The 19,021-nt window shown below is 39.7% G+C and overlaps 1 protein-coding gene across 2 annotated transcripts in view; it reads right to left on the bottom strand.

The window, feature by feature from the left end:
• FAF1 (Fas associated factor 1) overlaps positions 1-19,021 on the bottom strand; it is a 420,864-nt gene that overhangs the window by 222,518 nt on the left and 179,325 nt on the right. The window lies entirely within an intron of this gene.

Raw genomic sequence — 19,021 nt, 5'->3', positions numbered from 1 at the left:
CAGGATGGTTTTATGAAAGAGTCTGGGTCTGGAAAGGAGAGATTTCAATATCGAAACCTATATAACTTTTGAAATTCATATGCCAACACCTGTCAAAAATATTCTTCAACTTAGGACTCATCAATACATAGAAATGTTGACTCTCTGCTGTTACCCAACCCTTTCAAAGATATACTTTCTTCTCTGTATGAGAAAATACCCAGGGTATATGTCCACACTTAAGGAATCCTTCCTTTTTTTGCTCCTTTCTGACCTGGATTGTGTGCTTGGGAACTGATGGTAAATATGGTGGAAATACAAAAGAAGCTGACATGCTTGTATAGGGCTGGGGGTGGGGGGTAAGGAGGGTTGTTTATATGCAAAATGTTTGTGTCTGGGGATGGTAAAGAGAAGGTGACGATGCCGACAGGTCACATTTACTTCGTGATTTAGGACTATGGCATTGTTTGAAATATTTTGTCAGTGTTTTCTTATTTTATATCACCTTGTCTTCTCAATCATTCCCCCCTCTGTTCCTTTCACACGACCAACAGAATGTTCCTTTTGTAACAAATAAGTCAAGCAAAACAAATCAACACATTGGCTTTATCTGACAACGTATGACTTATTCTGCACTTACAGTCCACCACTTCTCTGCCAAGAGGCAGGAAGGAGGGTAGGCTTCAATTTTAATTCACTGAAGGTGCAAATGGCCATTGCATTGATCGGAGTTCTAAAGACTTTCCATATTGTCTTCTCTATTATTGTGCTCAAGGTGTAAATTGTTCTCCAGGTTGTGCCTACTTTACTTGGCATCACTTCACTCAAGTATTCTCAAGTTTCTCTGAATTCTTCATATTTATTATTTCTTATGCCACAATAATATTTGATTACGTTCATGTGTCATAGTTTTTCTTAGCCATTCTCTAACTGATTGGTACCCACTGTTTTCCTAGTTATTTACTAAAATAGAGAGTTGCTATAAATATAATTACAAATATTATGTAATATTTTGGACCCTTCACTCTGTACTTGACCTCCTGATATATACTCTTAGTTTATATAGTTTAATAGTTTTTTAAAATAAAGTGCCAAACCAGTAAAGATGGCAGAGCAGAGGGAAGCAGTATAACCCATCTCTCCCCTATAACTATTCCAACAAAGACCCCAGAAAGAACAGTAGACAGAGTCATGACCTAAAATTCCAAGGGAAAAAAAAAACACAGTGAGTCATTTTTCCAGCTTTGGTCAGCATGGGGAGATGGATGAAAGGCTGTGGGCACAGAGAACTTCCTAGTCAAGAAAGAATCATACAAAGGTTTCTAGCCTGGGTAATGATCTAGAGCCTGCAGTTATGTCCTAAGGCAAGAAAAGGTAGCAGATTCTGTAAGGCAGGGATTGACTCTGTGCTTTGAGCAGGAACAGAATGCAGCTGGACCAGAGCTGGGTCACAGAGGCAGTGTGTCTTAGAAGAGATCACATTTAAGGAGCTACAGTCCTGCTACTGCAAACCAAGGTTCCAGGTCATGATTGATGATCAGCCTGAAACTGTGTAGTGGGCAAGTGGAAAGAGTTAAACATGAGTAGTACCTGAGAGGTTCTGCCCCTATATCAGGGTCTCAGACTCAGCATTCAAACAAGTCTAAGACCTAAAGCTGAGTAAAAAGGTCAAGGGAGCTGAGACCACGGTGGAGCATGTAGGTCTGTACTATGAACTAGCAGAACCTTCCAGCTAGCTAGTAGGGGATGAGGCCAACAGGAGCCTAAGAGAGTTCTAACCAGCAGCAAACTAACAGTGGTGTCACTCTAACCCAAATGAGTCAATAGTTTGCAAAGTTCGGATCAGGAGAGTAATGATCAAGCTTTGCAATCAGGCTACTTTGAGGGAACGAAAAGTTTTTGGGGCCCCAAACTGAGAAGTGACTGAAATCCTTGAATATCAATACCCAGTATCCACAGATAGGAGCCACAGGACCAAAGAGAATAAACAGTAGGACCAAGAGAGGCCCGGAAGTTTGCAAAACCTAACCCAAACACAAAGTCCCAGGAATTAAGGCTGGAAGAAGAAGTAAACCAAAAAAACAAAGATTCTCACCAGTCAAAGCTATCATGAAACCAGATACCAAAGACACAAACCCAGAAGAGGCATGTGCGCGCACGCACGCGCACACACACTCACAAAATTAAACGTCCCAAAATCTCTAAAATATCTACAAGCAAACCCTCAAAGAAAAACACATCCTATACACAAGGTAAACTAAAACTCCTGGGAGAAAGCAAGGACAAAAAAAATTTTTTTAAAGACTTAAAAATTATTTAATGAGAATGCTAGAGGAAAGAACTAGAAAAGGAATTAACAGCTTACTACAAAAGGTACAAAACCTCAACTAAGTAACAAACTCCTTGAAAGTTAGAATGGATGAAATAGAAGTTAATGACTCTATAGACAACAAGAAATATTAAAACAAAGTATAGAAGAGGAAAAATGAAAGAAAACTAAGATATCTCATGTCAAAAATAACTAACCTGGAAAACAGATCAAAGACAGATGATTTAAGAATCAGTGGACTTCCCTGACAGCAATGATCAAAAAAAAAAAAAGTAGGCCTCATGTTGCAAGAAATCATTAAAGAAAACTATCCAGATCTCTAAGACAAAGAGCAAAGTGAAAATGGAAAGAATCCACTGGTCACCTCCAGAAAGAAATCCCAAAGTGTAAATTCCCAGGAATGCCATAGAAAAAAATACAGCTTCCACATCAGAGAAAATAAACAGCCAAAAGGAAAGAGTTCAAGTAATGAAGAGCCCCACAACCAGGATCACACAAAATTTTGCAGTTATGATTATAAAGGAGGCTGATTTTTGGATCAAAAGGCAAAAGATAAGGGCTTACAATCAGAATAACATCCAGCAAAACTGAGCATAATCATAAAGAAGAAACATAAAAAGTTAAATATGAACTTGTAACCAGAAGGAACCAAATAAAGATGATAGGTTTACATTCTGATAAGAGAAGATCATGCAAGTATCCTTTCAAAAGCCTACTGACAACAGGGATCATAGGGGGAGTTAGATAAAACAGAGGGCCTGGGAGTTTCATTATGTTTTGATGATCTTAAAAGAGGAAAAGAAGGTAAAAAAGAATACACTAGGGAAGCAAGGGAGAGAGGAAGGACAGAAGAACATTTCTCACGTAATCAGGGCCTACAAAAACAAGAAGTAAGGGATGGGGGAGTTGGCAACACCTGAACCTCACTTTCATCTGAACTGGTCAAAGGAGGGTAGTACACGTAGAAAAGTTGGGTATAGAAGCACATACAAATTAACAGAGAAACAGGAGGGAGTGGAGAGGGGAGGAGATAAAGAGGGAGGTGGTGAGGACTGGAAGGTTTAAAAATAAAGTAAGAAAAGGTAAGAACATGTAATTGTGGTCTGGATGAGACAAAGAGAAAAGGGACAGTATTTATATAATACTATTTACAAAGCACTTTCCATATGTCATCTCATTTGATTACAACAATCCTATGAGTTAGGTGTTATCATTATCCTCTCTATACACGTGAGGAAAATGAGGCTGAAAGAGGTTAAGTGACTTTTCCAAAGTCTAACACTATTAAGTATCTGGGTTAAGATATGAACTCAGGCCTTTCTGACTCCAAGTCCTATAATACTCTATCCAGTGGACCTTATATATAGAGCACTGATCAGAAGTATATGCCTCTCATTCATCACCCTTTTCTTCTTTGTGTAGAAGCAGTGGAAAGCTGGAATACGATATTCTGGAGGTCAATGGAGCTAGGATTAAAACCAAGAATCACCTACCCAGCAAAACTGAGTATCATGCTCCAAGGCAAAATATGGATTTTCAGTAAAATAGAGGACTTTCAAGCTTTCTCAGTGAAAAGACCAGAGCTGAATAGAAAATTTGACTTTCAAACACAAGAATCAAGAGAAGCATGAAAAGGTAAACAAGAAAGAGAAATCATAAGGGACTTACTAAAGTTGAACTGTTTTGTTTACATTCCTATATGGAAAGATGATGTGTATGATTCATGAGACCTCAGTATCACAGCAGCTGAAAGGAATATGCACATATATATATATATGCACACATATATATATATGTGTGTGTGTGTATGTATGTATATATACATGTGTATATGTATGTGTGTGTGTGTGTAAATCTTGCTCTCATCAGATTTGACCTGAGGAGGGATTACCATACACACTCAATTGGGTATCTTACCCCACAGGAAAGAAGGAGGAAGAAGATAAAAAAGGGGGGGACGATAGAAGGGAGGGCAGACAGGGGGAGGAGGTAATCAAAAACAAACACTTTCGAAAAGGGACAGGGTCAAGGGAGAAAATTCAATAAAGGGGCATAGGTTAGGAATGAGCAAAACATAGTTAATCTTTCAAAACATGAGTATTGTGGAAGGGTTTTACATAATGATACGCATGTGGCCTATGTTGAATTGCTTGCCTTCTTAGGGAGGGTGGGTGAGGAGGGAAGAGGGGAGCGAATTTGGAACTCAAAGTTTTAAAAACAGATGTTCAAAATAAAAAAAAAGTTTTTGCATGCAACTAGGAAATAAGATACACAGGCAATGGGGAGTAGAAATTTATTTTGCCCTATAAGAGAAGAAGGGAAAGGGGGATGGGAGGGGAGTGGGGTGACAGAAGGGAGGGCTGACTGGGGAAAGGGGCAACCAGAATATATGCCATCTTGGAGTGGTGCAGGAGGGTAGAAATGGGGAGAAAATTCGTAATTCAAACTCTTGTGAAAATCAGTGCTGAAAACTAAATATATTAAATAAATTAAATAAAAAAATAAAAAAAGAAGCAGTGGAAAGCAATGAGACGAACAAGTATAAGAGAACAAGATTGATGGAAATATACAATTAGTGGTCATCGTTGTCAATGTGACTAACAACCATAAAACAGAAGAGGACAGCAGAATGAATTAGAAAGCAGATTCCAACAATGATGTTTAGAAGAAATACAGAATAAAGAGACAGGGCTGCAGCAAAATCTATTGTGCTTTGGCGAAACTCATAATTGGCAGGGATAACAATCACGATCTCAGACACAGTACTGAAGGAATTTCAGTCAGTCAATAAACATGGCCAGGCCCTGCACTAAGTGCTGAAATAAGCACAGGCAAAGAGAAAATAAAACTGTTCATTTTTGATAATGGTATCTATTGTAGTACACTTAAGAGAACCCTATATAGTCAACTAAAAAATTAGTTTCAGGAAAGTAGCAGCATATAGAGTAAATCCACGTAAATATCACATCTATTTATTACCAATGAAACAAGGCAGGAAGAAATAGATTAGATAGGAAATGAAATTCAATTCAAATTAATTACAAAATGTATAAAATATTTGGAAATCTGCCTGCCAAGGCGTACCCAGGAACTATAAAAATTTTTTGCAGAAATAAAGGCCTTTATGCAACCCTCTAAGACTAATCTTCCTACATAAAACTTTTTACAGATATACAAGCCTTCCCTATGGTTGCAGAGAAGGTGTCGACCTGCATTAGAGGATAGGGTTTCCTCACCCCAGGGTTCCATGTGCCAATGACATCATATAACCAATTGGCCTTCTAGCTGTTCCTCACAAACACCACTCCACTTTCTGTCTCTGGGTGGTTATCTCTCACGCCTGGAATGTACTCCCTCCTTCTCTGTGTCTCTTAAAATACCTTCTATCATACTAAGCTCTGCTCAAGCACCTTTTTTCACCTCCCCTTGCGCCCCAGTAACTATTACTCTCCTGCACTACTTTGTAGTTATGTTTTTTGTATTTTGAATATGTTTATATAAAAAAGACAGAATTAATGAAACCACTTTGATTAGACACTTAGATGTACACGTTGCTTCTCCTTCCTCTCCCTTCCCCCAATGTAGTTCCCTGAATGAAAAGAATTGATTCATTTCTGTCTTTGTATCCCAGTACTTTGAGCACAGTACGTGGACAGAGTAGGTTCTTGATAGATTTCTGTTGATTTAAGCTGCCAATTATTTTGATTAATTCTTTTGTTGAATCACTAGGATTTAAATAAACCATCACATTATCTGCAAACAGATAATTTTGCCTCCTATTTGCCTTATTTATTGCCCCAATTTCTTTTTCTTATTTTACTGCTACACCGTGTATTTCCACAACTGTATCAAATAATAGCAACGACAATGGATATTTCTCTTTACTTCAGATCTTGATCAAAAGGATTTTAGTGTTTTTACAATCCTAAATAACAGCAGCTCTTGTATTTAAATAAATTCTGTTTATCATATTAAAGACATGACAGTAGAACAGAGAAAGGTTTTAGAGTCAGAGGTCCTGGACTCAAAAGCTGCTTCTATCCCTTCCTACCTGTGAACTGTTCTTAGATGCATCTTTAGAAGGTGTGTGTGTATGAGAGAGAGAGAGAGAGAAAGTGCGAGCAAGAGAGCATACTTGTGTGCACGGGCTAACTGGTCTCTAAAAAATATCTATGATACTACGATTCTATGAAAGGTCTGTTTATTCCTATGGTTTTAATGCTTTCAATATAAATGAATGCTATATTTTGCCAAAGGCTTTTGTTTTTCCTGCATCTATTGAGAGAATCATGTAATTTTTAAAAGTGTTATTCATATGGTGAAGAAAAATAAAAATAAATTGTGTTTAAGGTTTTCTAGTGATAAACTATATCCTTGCATTCCTAGTATAAATTCAATCTGGTAATAGTGAATAATCTCTTTAATATACTGCTATAAGCACTTTGTGATTATTTTATTCAATAGCTTTACATTCGTGTTCACTAGTGATAATGTTCATAGTTTTCTTTTGCTGACTGATCTCACTACCTGGGTCTCACCCCATTCAAAAAGTGTCTGAGCCCCAGGACTCAAACGCAATCCTTTTTTTTCCCATTAATTTCTATTGTACTTTCTCCTTCTTACATCACCACAGTATCCCATGCGTCCTTTCCCTTCTCTTCCCTCTCCCCTTCCACTGAAGAAGGAAATGCCCCTTTCTTATTATGCCAAATCTACATAAAAGTGACAAGATGAGTCAACCAATAAATGGATGAAATTAGGAAGTCAGTGGGAATGCAATTAATTAATAAGCATTGAAAGTCGAGGTACAAGCCCAAATACATCGACCATCAGGTTTGTAAAAGGGCTGGAAACGCCCAAAGAGGGCATCAAGTACTAGCCCAAAGACCACAATGATTAGCACAGCAAGGTAGCTTTGAATTCACAGGATCAGAGGGTGTCTAAAATAAAAGCAGTCTTAGAGGCTGTCCAGTCAACCCACCCATTTCATGGACTTGACCTTGAAAAAGTTTCTTCATCTCTCTGGGTCTCAGCTTTCCCCATGGGGTCCCAAAGGACATGGAGAGGAGTAAGAGGGGAGAAGGCTGGGAGGGAGGAGGGGACAAATTAGAAAGGTCTTAAAATACCAAATGGAAGATCTCGTATTTGATCCTGGCTGTTCAGTCTTCTCTGACCCTTTGTGACCCCTTTCAGGGTTTTCTTGGCAAAGATGCTGGAGTAGTTTGCCATTTCCTTCTCATTTTACAGATAAGGAAACTGAGGCAACCAAGCTGAAATGACTCATCCTGGGTCACACAGTAAGTGTCTGAGGCAGGATTTGAACACAGGAAGAGGAGTCTCCCTGATTCCAAGCCCAGTGCACTCTCTTCTGTGCCACCTAGCTGCCTTGGAAAATAACTCCAGCATATGTTGTGTAGCTCTTTTGCAGCATGCTCAGAACAACTGTCCAAGTCTCTACTCTGTCTTTCTTCCTACTTCCTCCCTTCCTCCCTTTTTTCTTTTCTTCCGCCCCTTCCTCCCTAGTGGACAGACAGTTGAATCTGGAGTCAGGAAGATGTGGGTTAAAGTCCTGCCTCTGATGCTCAGGAGCCATGTGATCCCTGGTGAGTCACTTAACTTCTTCCAATCTTTGTTTCCCTATCTGTAAAATAGGGGTGATGAGAACAGTAGCTACCTCTCAAGGCTGTTGCAAAGACCAAGAGAGAAAACATATGTAAAGCACTTTGCGATCCCCAAAACTCTACAGAAATGCTAACTAGTTTAAAAATATCTTTATCTCTATTTGTATTCTATAGGAAGCAAGCCTAGTCCACTATTAATACTTATCAATAGCACTGCAGTATTAGAGGAAGCCAGGGTGAAATCACCTCCACTCTCTCCAAGGAGAACCAGCGAGTCATATTTTCATTTAGCCGACACTTCTGTCATCTTCTAGTTTCATGTACTATGAAAACGTCAAGATTGACTCAATTCCATTTCTCAAAGATTCCACGCTTAGAGCACCAAAGAGGAAGCTAGGGATCACAGTCCATCCACATGCCAGGTGAGAGGCAGAGATGAGGAGGGGTGGGAGACGGCAGTGCAAAGACATGGAGCTGGGGATGGAGGGCCTTCCGGGAGGAACAGCAAGGAGGCCGGAGTAAACAGAAAGAAGTTAATTATAAGAAGATAGGAAGGTTTAGGAAGGGGCCAATTTTTAAAAGTAGATGATTTTATATTTAATTTTGGAGATAACAGGAAACAACCTCCTGGAATATTCCCATTCATTAATCCAATAAACATTTACCAAAGGCTCCCTGTGTATCAGGAACTGTGGTGTGCAATGGGGATACACAGACAAAAACTAAAAACTCTCTCATCACTAGCTGCTTACATTCAGTTGGAAAAAGGAGGAAAACGTAACTGAGGACTAATATTCATACAACGCTCTAAGGTTTGTTTAAAAAACACTTCACATTTAATTCCCATAATGACCCTGGGATGTGCTGCTGTTGTTATCCCCACTTTACAGATGAGGAAACGTACAACTTGCCTAAGACCCCATAGCTAATAAGTGTCTGACGTCGAATTTGAACTCGGGTCCTCCTTGCTCCAGTCCCTACACAACCCAGAGGCCCCAATATGTACACAGAAAATCACATACCAGAAAAGGTTCTCTGAGGAAGGCATGTTAGCTGAGCTCTGAAGGGAGGGAGGAGAGTGGTTGAGGCAGAGTGGATCAGGCATGGAGGATGGAGAACAGCAAGGAGCCTGCTGAAAAGCCCTACAGAGTTTGAGAAGGAGATTCTCACGCAAGGAGCTTGGAAAGGCAAGGTCTCCACTCTTGCCACCTCTCAGAATCATTTCCTTCTTCCAAGTACGGCTCAAATGCCAACTTCTATGTGAAGCCTTTCCTGATGGTCTCAGCTATTTGTGCTCCCTCCAGCCAAAGTACTTCCTATTTTATATATTTTTATACAATCTGTCCTCCCTCTCCCTGTCCAAGTAATCAACCAATAAACACTCATCAAGCACCTCCAAGGTGCCAAGCATTGAGGCCATGTATTTCTAGCACCTGGCACAGACCCAAAAAAGTGTTTGACAAATGCTCATTGGAAGAGCAAATGAAGGGCAATGCCATGGTCAGGCTCATACCTGAAGAGGATCCTGTTAGCAGCTGTATAGAAAATACACTTGGAAGTGGAGAAACTGAAAGAACAGGGTCTACTTAGAGGCTTAGAGGGGAAGAGGTCTTGACCTTATGTGAAGAGAGAGGAGGCTGATGAAAAGAGAGAAGTTGTGGAAGAATTAACAAGATTGGGTAACTGGCTGGAGATGAGAAAGGGGGAAGGGGAAAGAGTCAAGAATCCTAGGATCACCTGTGTCATGGCTGCAATCAAAGTCACCTCACTTTGAAGCTAAGGAAATGGAGAAGGACTATAGAGGGGCCGTCACTTGCCCAAGTTCATAGAGGGGGGAGGGGAAAGAAGCAGTATTTGAAGCAAGAGTCTCTGGTCCTAAATCCGTGGCTCTCTCTCCCTGTGTACACCATGCTGCCTCTTTCTGAAGAGATAAACCTGGGTCACTAGGAGAATGGAGGCATTCTCAACAAAAAGAGGCAGTATGGAGAAGGGGCAGGATTAAGGGGGAACACAATGAGTTTGGTTTGAGTCATCAGGAAAAGAGGTTTAGCACGTTGCTGATAAAGCAGGATTAGAATACTGTGGAGAGTCAGGTCCACGTGGATACATTTGGAAGTCCTCTGATGATACTGAGGGGAGGGTGATATAGAGAAAAATGAAGCTCCAGCAAGCGAGCCAACAGCAGTCAGACGAGTAGAAAGAGAAGCAGGAGAGAGCAATGCCACTGAAGCCAAGAGGAGGGAAAGTATACAGAAGGAGGGGCTGTGTTGTCAACAGTGCCCCAAAACTTCACTCATCAAGAAGGATGAGGAATAAGAGATACCAACTGGCTGCAATAGTTAAAAGATGGTGGTCAATTTTGCAGAAAACAGTTGCAGTTAAATAAAAGGTTGGAAATCAGGTTTGTGAAGGGCTTGAAAAGTGGATGGAGGCAGTAAGTAGGAATGTAACCCTGAAAGAAAGAGACAATAGCTTGAAGGAACAGCAGAATAAAGAAAGGGTTTATTAGGATGGAAAAGGCAGACTTTTTTTGGCAGAAGAGAAGTAGCCAGTAGGCAGGGAGGGTTTACCCATGAAAGAGGGCAAGCTTTGGGAAAAGATGGGATTATGGACACAGGTGAAAGTGTTGGCCTTAGGAAAAGGGCCATCTCTTCCTCAGAGACTAAAGTAAAGACAGAGAGGATGGGTCAACAGGTAAAGAATTTTTGAGGTGTTCAATTGAGGAGATGATGGCACTCATGATGGGAGGCCTTGATTTTCTCAAAGAAGGGGCCAAAGCTATTGTTGGCTGTAGGGAAATGGGGCTTGGCTTGGGGAGAGATAAGAAGCTTTGGAACACTAAGCAGCTAAGAGAAGTGGTAAAGAAAGTCCATCAAAGAAAGAGAAAAGTTTATGATTGTTCCACACTAGAGATAAAGGTTGAGTTCAGTAAGACCTAACTCCCGCACTTAGTTGTCTAGTAAGGGGATATAACACCAACCCAAATAGCTAGATGACACAGCACACAAAATGAAGTGTGAACAGGGAATGTCACTGTTGGCCAAATATCCATGGGAAACACAGCATTTAAGGATGTATCGAAGAAATGAAATTTGTTAATCAACATTCTTTAAGAGTCACTTGGCATATACAACACCTGGGCCCTGGGCACTTTAAACTGATGTCACCCTCTGACACTTTGTTGTGTCGTGGAGGTTGCTACAGTGAGTCTGGGGACAGACTATCTAAATGTCTGCAATCCAAGGACTGGTCTAGGTCAAAAGAGAGCATTTAATCACCAAATCGGCCACCAGGCCAGCTAGGTAGCATAATGGATAGAGAATTGGTACTAGAGTCAGGAAGATTTAAATTCAAATCTGGCCTCAGACACTTACTACCTGTGTGACCAAGGACAAGTCACTTAACTTCACTCAGCTTCAGTTTCCACAGCTGTAATATTGGGATAATAATAGTATCTTCTTCCCAGGGGTTTTGTGATTATCAAATGAGATCATATCGGTAAAGTGTTTACTGCCTTGGAACATAGGAGGTATTGAAAAAATATGTTTGCTTCCTGCTCTCCTTCCTGAAGATGAGTTGTCTTTCTCAGCAACTCATGAATAGCACCCACTATAGTATGGAAAATCTTTTATCAAACAAGTGAAATAAAGACTCATGAGTGAAATCACTGCTTCTTAACGTACAAAAGGATAAAAAAACAGTGAGAGAATATGGAGGAAAGATGCCAAGAGAGATATTTACCACATGCCAAATACAAGGTTTAATGGAAATGTGATTATGGATGAAAATATTTTTTCCCCAGGTGAAGGACATCCTACTACTGGATCTTGTTAATCTATTAATTACCAAGGATGTGGCAGCATGGTGCACTGCAAAAAATCTTATGAACCTGGAGTCTTATATGACCTGATGATGAGTGAAGGGAGCAGAACCAGGAGAACATTGTACACAACCACAGACACATGGCTTCTGTGATGACTAACTTTGATAGACTTGGCTCTTCTCAACAATGCAAGGTTCTAAGACATCTCCAAATGATGATGAACTCATGATGGAAAAGGCTATCCACATCCAGAGAAAGAACTACAGAGTTTGAATGCAGATTGAAGCATACTATTTGCTCCCTCTTTTTTCAATTTTATTTTAGGTTTTATCTTTCTCATGATTCATTTCATTGGTTATAATTCTTCTTTACGACTTGATTATTGGGAAAATAAGTTTAATGTGAAGACATATGTAAAACCTATATCAGATCATATGCCACTTGGAGGGGAGGAGGGAAGAAAGAAAATCTGGGACTCAAAAAATTGTGGAACTGAGTGCTATAAACTAAAAATAAAATAAACTATATATATACATATATATATATATATATACATATTATATATATAAAATCTTGGGTTTGAATGTTTGTTCAATTAAGTGTATTTGGCACATACTTCCTATATAACCTTGGACAAGTATTTTAACTTCTACAGCTTCAATATTCCTTTCTTTCCCTGTAAAATGAGAGGCAGTCTCTTCTAGCCACAGTTCTGGCCACAAGCATTACTGTCAAACATTTTTCCCACTTCACAATATCAGGCAACACAAAATCATTTGCACTTTAGCAAAGTACTTTCCTTCCACTTCTTTTTGTTTGTTTGTTTTGTTTTTGTTTTTTTTTTGAACTATTTTATTTCTGTTTGTTTTTTTAATTTAATTTATTTATTTAACATATTTAGTTTTCAGCATTGGTTTTCACAAGAGTTTGAATTACAAATTTTCTCCCCATTTCTACCCTCCCCCCCCCCACTCCAAGACGGTGTATATTCTGGTTGCCCTGTTCCCCAGTCAGCCCTCCCTTCTGTCACCCCACTCCCCTCCCATCCCCTTTCCCTTCCCCTCTTGCAGAGCAAGCTAAATTTCTACTCCCCATTGCCTGTGTATCTTATTTTCTAGTTGCATGCAAAAAACTTTTTTTTTGTTTGTTTTTGAATGTCTGTTTTTAAAAACTTTGAGTTCCAAATTCTCTCCCCTCCTCCCTTCCCACCCACCCTCCCTAAGAAGTCAAGCAATTCAGCATAGGCCACATGTGCATCATTATGTATAACCCTTCCACAATACTCATGTTGTGAAAGACTAACTATATTTTGCTCTTTCTCCCTTGACCCTGTCCCCTTTCCAAAGTGTTTGTTTTTGATTACCTCCACCCCCATCTGTCCTCCCCTCCATCATCTCCCCCTTTTTTTATCTTCTTCCCTCTTCTTTCCTGTGGGGTAAGATACCCAATTGGGTATGTATGGTATTCCCTCCTCAGGCTAAATCTGATAAGAGCAAGATTCACTCATTCCCCCTCACCTGCCCTCTCCCCTCCTCCCACAGAACTGCTTCCACTTGCCACCTTTATTCGAGATAATCCACCCCATTATATCTCTCCCTATCTCCCTCTCTCAATATGTTCCTCTCTCATCCCTTAATTTGATTTTATTTCTTTTAGATATCTTCCCTTCATCTTCAACTCACCCTGTGTCCACTCTCTCTCTATATATATATAGATATATACACATAGATATATACATACACATTCATTTATATATATATACATAAACATATATACATATATGCATATTCCCTTCAGCTACCCTAATACTGAGGTCTCATGAATCATACACATCATCTTTCCATGTAGGAATGTAAACAAAACAGTTCAACTTTAGTAAGTCCCTTGCAATTTCTTTTTCTTGTTCTTTTTCTTGATTACCTTTTCATGCTTCTCTTGATTCTTGTTTCCTTCCACTTCTTTGGCCAAGCACCTCAATTTGAATACTTTAAAATGATAGATATGAACCCATTTTCCAGAAGTTCAGTGTTTGTAAGCAATCAAATGATAACAGAACTCAAAGGCAGAGGTGGAGTGAGAACCCTGGCAGATTGCCTAGCTACTCCCTTCCTACTTGACTTTGGACCAAGAGATTCTGATAATGACTAGATTCAGAGTTGGAAGATACATTTCAAATTAATTTTTAACATTTTAGCGGGAACACGGCAGGCAATTGGCAAACATCTAATTTCTAATGACTATCAATTAATTTCAATTTATTAGCTATTTAAGCTTCAGCTGCTTTAAATTACCTTTCAGGTTTCTGCCTTGTACTCAGTAGGTACTCAATAAATATTTGATTTAAAAAAAAAGATAAGGATGGATGGAAGGGTAGTCTGAAGGAAGGAAAATAGGCTCCCAGAAAGGTAGGCTTTATCACAGGCTAAAACCAGAGGTGCACTGATTTACACTCTTGTGAATGTAAACATAAATACCCATTCATTAGTGCCCTTATGGCAAGCATCAACTATAAACAGCTTAAAGAAGCCAAAGGATACGTTGATCATCTTTCATCACCAAATCAAATTTTACCATACTTTTCAATATTTTGTTGTGTTTTTTACATATCTGTAGAGTGCCTTGATGACTAAAGTTATATGCAGAACAGAAGGCATACGGATAACCAGGGAGATTCTGATGCTCTGGGGAGAACATTTGTTCCTAAGCATATTATGAGGGTAGGTTACAGGGAAATCCCACCAATTTTCCAAAACAAGCTATATGTAGATACTGAAATGGACTGGTTGTCTGCATGAGTAAACACTGTTAAGGTTACAGGCAATGAGAGCTCTCACCGTACAGTGAGACACTGACAAGGAAAAGCAATGACTTCACTAAAAGCACACAACAGCTGGGTTTCAGTTGAAGGCCTATTTAAGAGAAGAGTCAAAGGCGAAAGAAGGAGTAAGGATTTTTTAGAGGTCATCTAGTACAGCTGATAACAAAACTAAAAAGCCTTGGGAAGTGAAGGGAGAGGTAAAAAGGGTGAAAAAACTGGGATTACAGACCATGTCTCCTCCCTTTCAATCTAGCATGTAATTTCCATGGATAGCAAGGTCCCACCAGCTTAGATCCTGATCCTCAGGTGAGAATACTAGGGAAGAAACCTGAGAAAGAATTTACCACCATAGATTATACACAGAAAAATGCTGATATTTTGGAAGGCCTGGAATCTAAGAAAAATTTAAACTTTGTAGATTGAGGGCTTACGGCCAAAATAAAATCTAATTCCTCTTAACAAATCCATCAGCTCTATCATTTCAAGATATGTACCCCTGCCCCCTTATCATGCTGCCAGTCTTTTGTGCCAAGCTTCATCTTTGGATCATTCTCACCATTGGCTGCATTTGCTCACAGGAAAATCGTGAAACCAAGCTGACTGGTTTAGGTCTGCCCATGATGTCCACAATCAAATCATTTAAAGTCCTTCATAATCTGCCTCACCCCTTTAGAGTTCTTTTTTTTTTCTTGTATCCTATCCCTCCCGATTCCCCTACTTTACTTCTACTGACTACCTTGCCTTCCTATTACTTGACTACCCCACTCCAAGGATCCTCCCCTATAGTCCCATTCCCATAAATCTAAACACCCTTCTACACCCCTCTTTTACCTATTCTTTCATTCTTCCTCTAAAAATCCCTCCCTTGTCCTCTCCCCCCTCTCTATACCCCTACCATTTTATTTGTTCTAAATTTAGAAGGCTTTTATACTCTTCCAAATATATATGTATTGTTCCCTCTTAACCCATTCCTGATGAAAGTACGTTACCAGAACTACCAGCCCTCCTCCCCCGTCTAATTCCTCAGTATTGTTTCTACCTCTTGCACCTGTTTTGTATAAAATAGTTACTCTTTTTAGCTGTTTCTAAATGGTTTTGCTTTTCAAATTCATACATAGTCTCACCCTTCTCTTTCTTATGAGCTCACCAATTATTAATAAGAATTTTAGACATACATTTTACATTATATAAAAGGTAAACAGTCTGTCCTTATGAATCTCTGTCAGTCTTTGGTATGTACCTTATGTTTCTCTTGGTTCTTGTATGTCAAAGCTTCTGCTAAGTTGAGGATTTTTTTTTTCAACAGTCTTAAAAGTCTGAGGGTTTGTCAAATGTCCATTTTTTTTCATTCAAGATAATACTGAAATTCGAAGGGTATGTATGATATTTTCGGCCGGAGCCCCAGGTGTCTTTTGCTCTTCAATATATTGTGTTCTAGGACCTGCCGTCCTTTAATGTCTCTGCTGCCGGGACTTGTGTAATTCTAATTGTGGCGCCATCATATTTAAATTGTTTTAATCTTAGTGCTTTTAATATTTTATCCTTGAGCTGGGGGTTTCAGAATTTGACTGTGATATTCCTATGGGTTTTCCTCAAAGGGTCTCTTTTAAGTGGTGTCGATGGATTTTCTCTATTTCCACTTCCCCACCTTGTTCTAATGCTTCAGGACAATTTTCTTTAATTATTTCTTGTATCATTGTGTCGATTCTTTTTTTGATCATGATCTTCAGTTACTCTGATTATTTTTATATTTTCCCTTCTTGATCCATTCTCCAGATCTATTGTTTTTCTTATAAGATGCTTCACATTCTCTTCTATATTTTATTATTCATGCTTTGTTTAATTATTTCTTGTCTCCTATTGCTTGCCCAATTCCAATGTTCAAGGTGTCACTTTCCTCCTTGAGACTCTGGCTCTCCTTTTCTGACGGGTTGACTCCTTTCACAACCTTCTTGTTTTTCTTGGATTATTATTTTTTTTCTTAGTTTTTCCTCCATCTCTGTCATTTGATTTTTAAGTCTTTTTTAAGATCTTCTATAAATTCTTTTTGGGCAGGTGACCATTTGACGTTGCTCTTTGGAGGTTTCTTTACTTCAAAAGATGAAGATGAACTCCCAGTCATCTCTATTCCTATAATAGATTTCTATGGTTGGATTCTTTCTCCTTTGCCTGTGCATTTTTTGTGGTAATAGTTTGATTTTTGTAATCACCTCTAGCTCTGGGGTATGGGAAATAGTGCCTCTTGCCTCAGATCTTCAGTTCTCCCCTCTAGCCTGGAACCAAAGCCAAACCTCTAACCTCCTTAAGTGCCCACAGCCGGGGGCTTTCTGCCCCATTGATTCTGCACTCACCGAGCATGTGCTGGTTCCTTCTCGGCCCCACCACTCTTTGCGGCGCAGCTGGGTCTGGTGTTCCTCATCAGCACAAGTTCCCTCAATCTTCCTGGGTTGAAATGCCCAACTCCTCTCACTATCACGGGGTGAAAAGTTCTGTGGCTGGGGCCGAGGCAGCCACTCAAACCAACTAACCCCAGGACTTGCCACTTGTTGTTGAAACGGAACCTAGCCTAGAGGTGTTTACTCCTTGCAGGGACCAAACCTTGTACTTGGATTTTTCTTCAGATGTTCTCAAACTGACCCAGAAAGATCCCCGGTGGTGCCCCTATTCTTCTTTGTCTCCATCTACATTTTGTTTGCCCTAAGGTGCTATTTTAACACTTTTGTGGGAGAAAATCTTAAGAGCTTGGAATTTTCTGATCTACTCCGCCATCTTCCCAGAATCCTCACAAATCCTCTCACAAAACCACTCATAATCTTCCCCCCCCAACCCCCCACCTTTAGAGTTCTTACACCTCCCTTCCATCCACATACTCTCCAATCCAGTGACACTGGCCTGCTGCTGTTCCTTGTACATGACACTCCAGGCCTTTTCTCTGGCTCTCTCCCTTCTCATCTCTGCCTCTTGCCCTCCTGGCTTCCTTCAAGTCCTCACTAAAATCTTATCTTCTTTCTCCATATTGCTTAATGGATTGCCTTCCCTGTGTCCATCACCTCCAATCCATGCTATACAGGCATTGCTTATTTCTTGTTATTTGCAAGCTGTCTCCCCCATTACACTGTGTGCTCCTTGAGAGCAGGGACTGGGTTTGTTTTGCGTCTTTCTTTGTACTCCCAGGTCTTAGGACAGCACCTGGCACACATCAGGTGCTTTAAAAAAATGCTTGCTGACTTGACTTGATTCAGGTAAAATTCCTAATGTAAAGCTGGACTTGTCAGCCAGAAGACATGTGCTCTAATCCCTGCTCTGACACTTACCAGCTACACAACCTCAGGAAACTCCCTTCACCATGGAGCTAAGTTTCCTATATATAAACTGATGCTGATAATACTTGTGGCCCTTAGCTCCCTGCGGTCATTGTACAGAAAGGTTCTTTGTAAAGTGTAAAATACTCTATAGAGATATGAGCTCTTAGTTAAAGATGGCATAACACAGTGGCCTGAGTGCAGGTGGTGTGGTGCCAAAATCTTGGCCTGCCTAGTTCTCATCTGTGGTCTTCAGTCTTCAAATCTCTGAGATTTGCTTTTTTCATCTGCAAAAAGGGAAACACAATTCTTGTGCTAGCAACTTTACAGGACTGTTGTGAGGACACATTTTTTAATCCTGAAGGGTTATGAGACCTCAGGGTCTCTTGGATTCAAAAACAGGGCACAGAAAAATGCGGTTTGATGGAAAGAAGGTTGGATTTGGAGCCAGAAGACCTGGATTCAAACACCAATTCTACTATTTACTGCCTGTAGGTCACCTTGGACACACCCCTTGACTCTTCTAGACCTCAGTAGCTTCTTTTATAAATGGGGTGGTTCGAAATTAATCAAAGCTTTAAATTCTCTGATCCTAAGTTATACTTTTATTATTCCTTCCCAAGCACTATTTTGGTAGCTAGATGGATGACATGCTTTAGCACTAAAAATGATAAAAACAAATCTTTTTTGCACAAATGGGACCTGATGGAATTTTAAAGTTATTATTTAATTTTCTTGAGTGTCTATTGACAAAGATCTTGGTTGCAGTCTGTGGTGGAGATGGGACAAGTATTAACACCAATATCAGTATCTTAACTTTCCCGTTTCATTCCTGCTGTGTGTGCGATTTCTTCTCCTGCTCCTAGGTATTTTTTAACAAGCCATTATCAATTGAGAAGTTTGGTTTAAAGCATCCATTTCTGTTTGGGTTTTAATGAACATGCAACTTAGGCAACAATAGGAGTTCATTTCAAATTAGTACATTTCAAATACTGCATGAAAAATTAAATGGTAATTAAAATTTGAATTTCCATCCAGGTTTTTCATGACCATTTGACAAATTCCATCTTCTTACTGAGGTGCAACACCCTGAGATGATTCCCGTCTGTCTTTTGTCCCCTTGGAAAATCCTTTGTGATCACCAGTGAT

This window comes from Trichosurus vulpecula, chromosome 4, assembly GCF_011100635.1.
Source record: "Trichosurus vulpecula isolate mTriVul1 chromosome 4, mTriVul1.pri, whole genome shotgun sequence".
Taxonomy (NCBI): Eukaryota; Metazoa; Chordata; class Mammalia; order Diprotodontia; family Phalangeridae; genus Trichosurus; species Trichosurus vulpecula.
The sequence above is the reverse complement of the archived record's forward strand: the minus strand, read 5'-3'. Positions and strand labels throughout refer to the sequence as shown.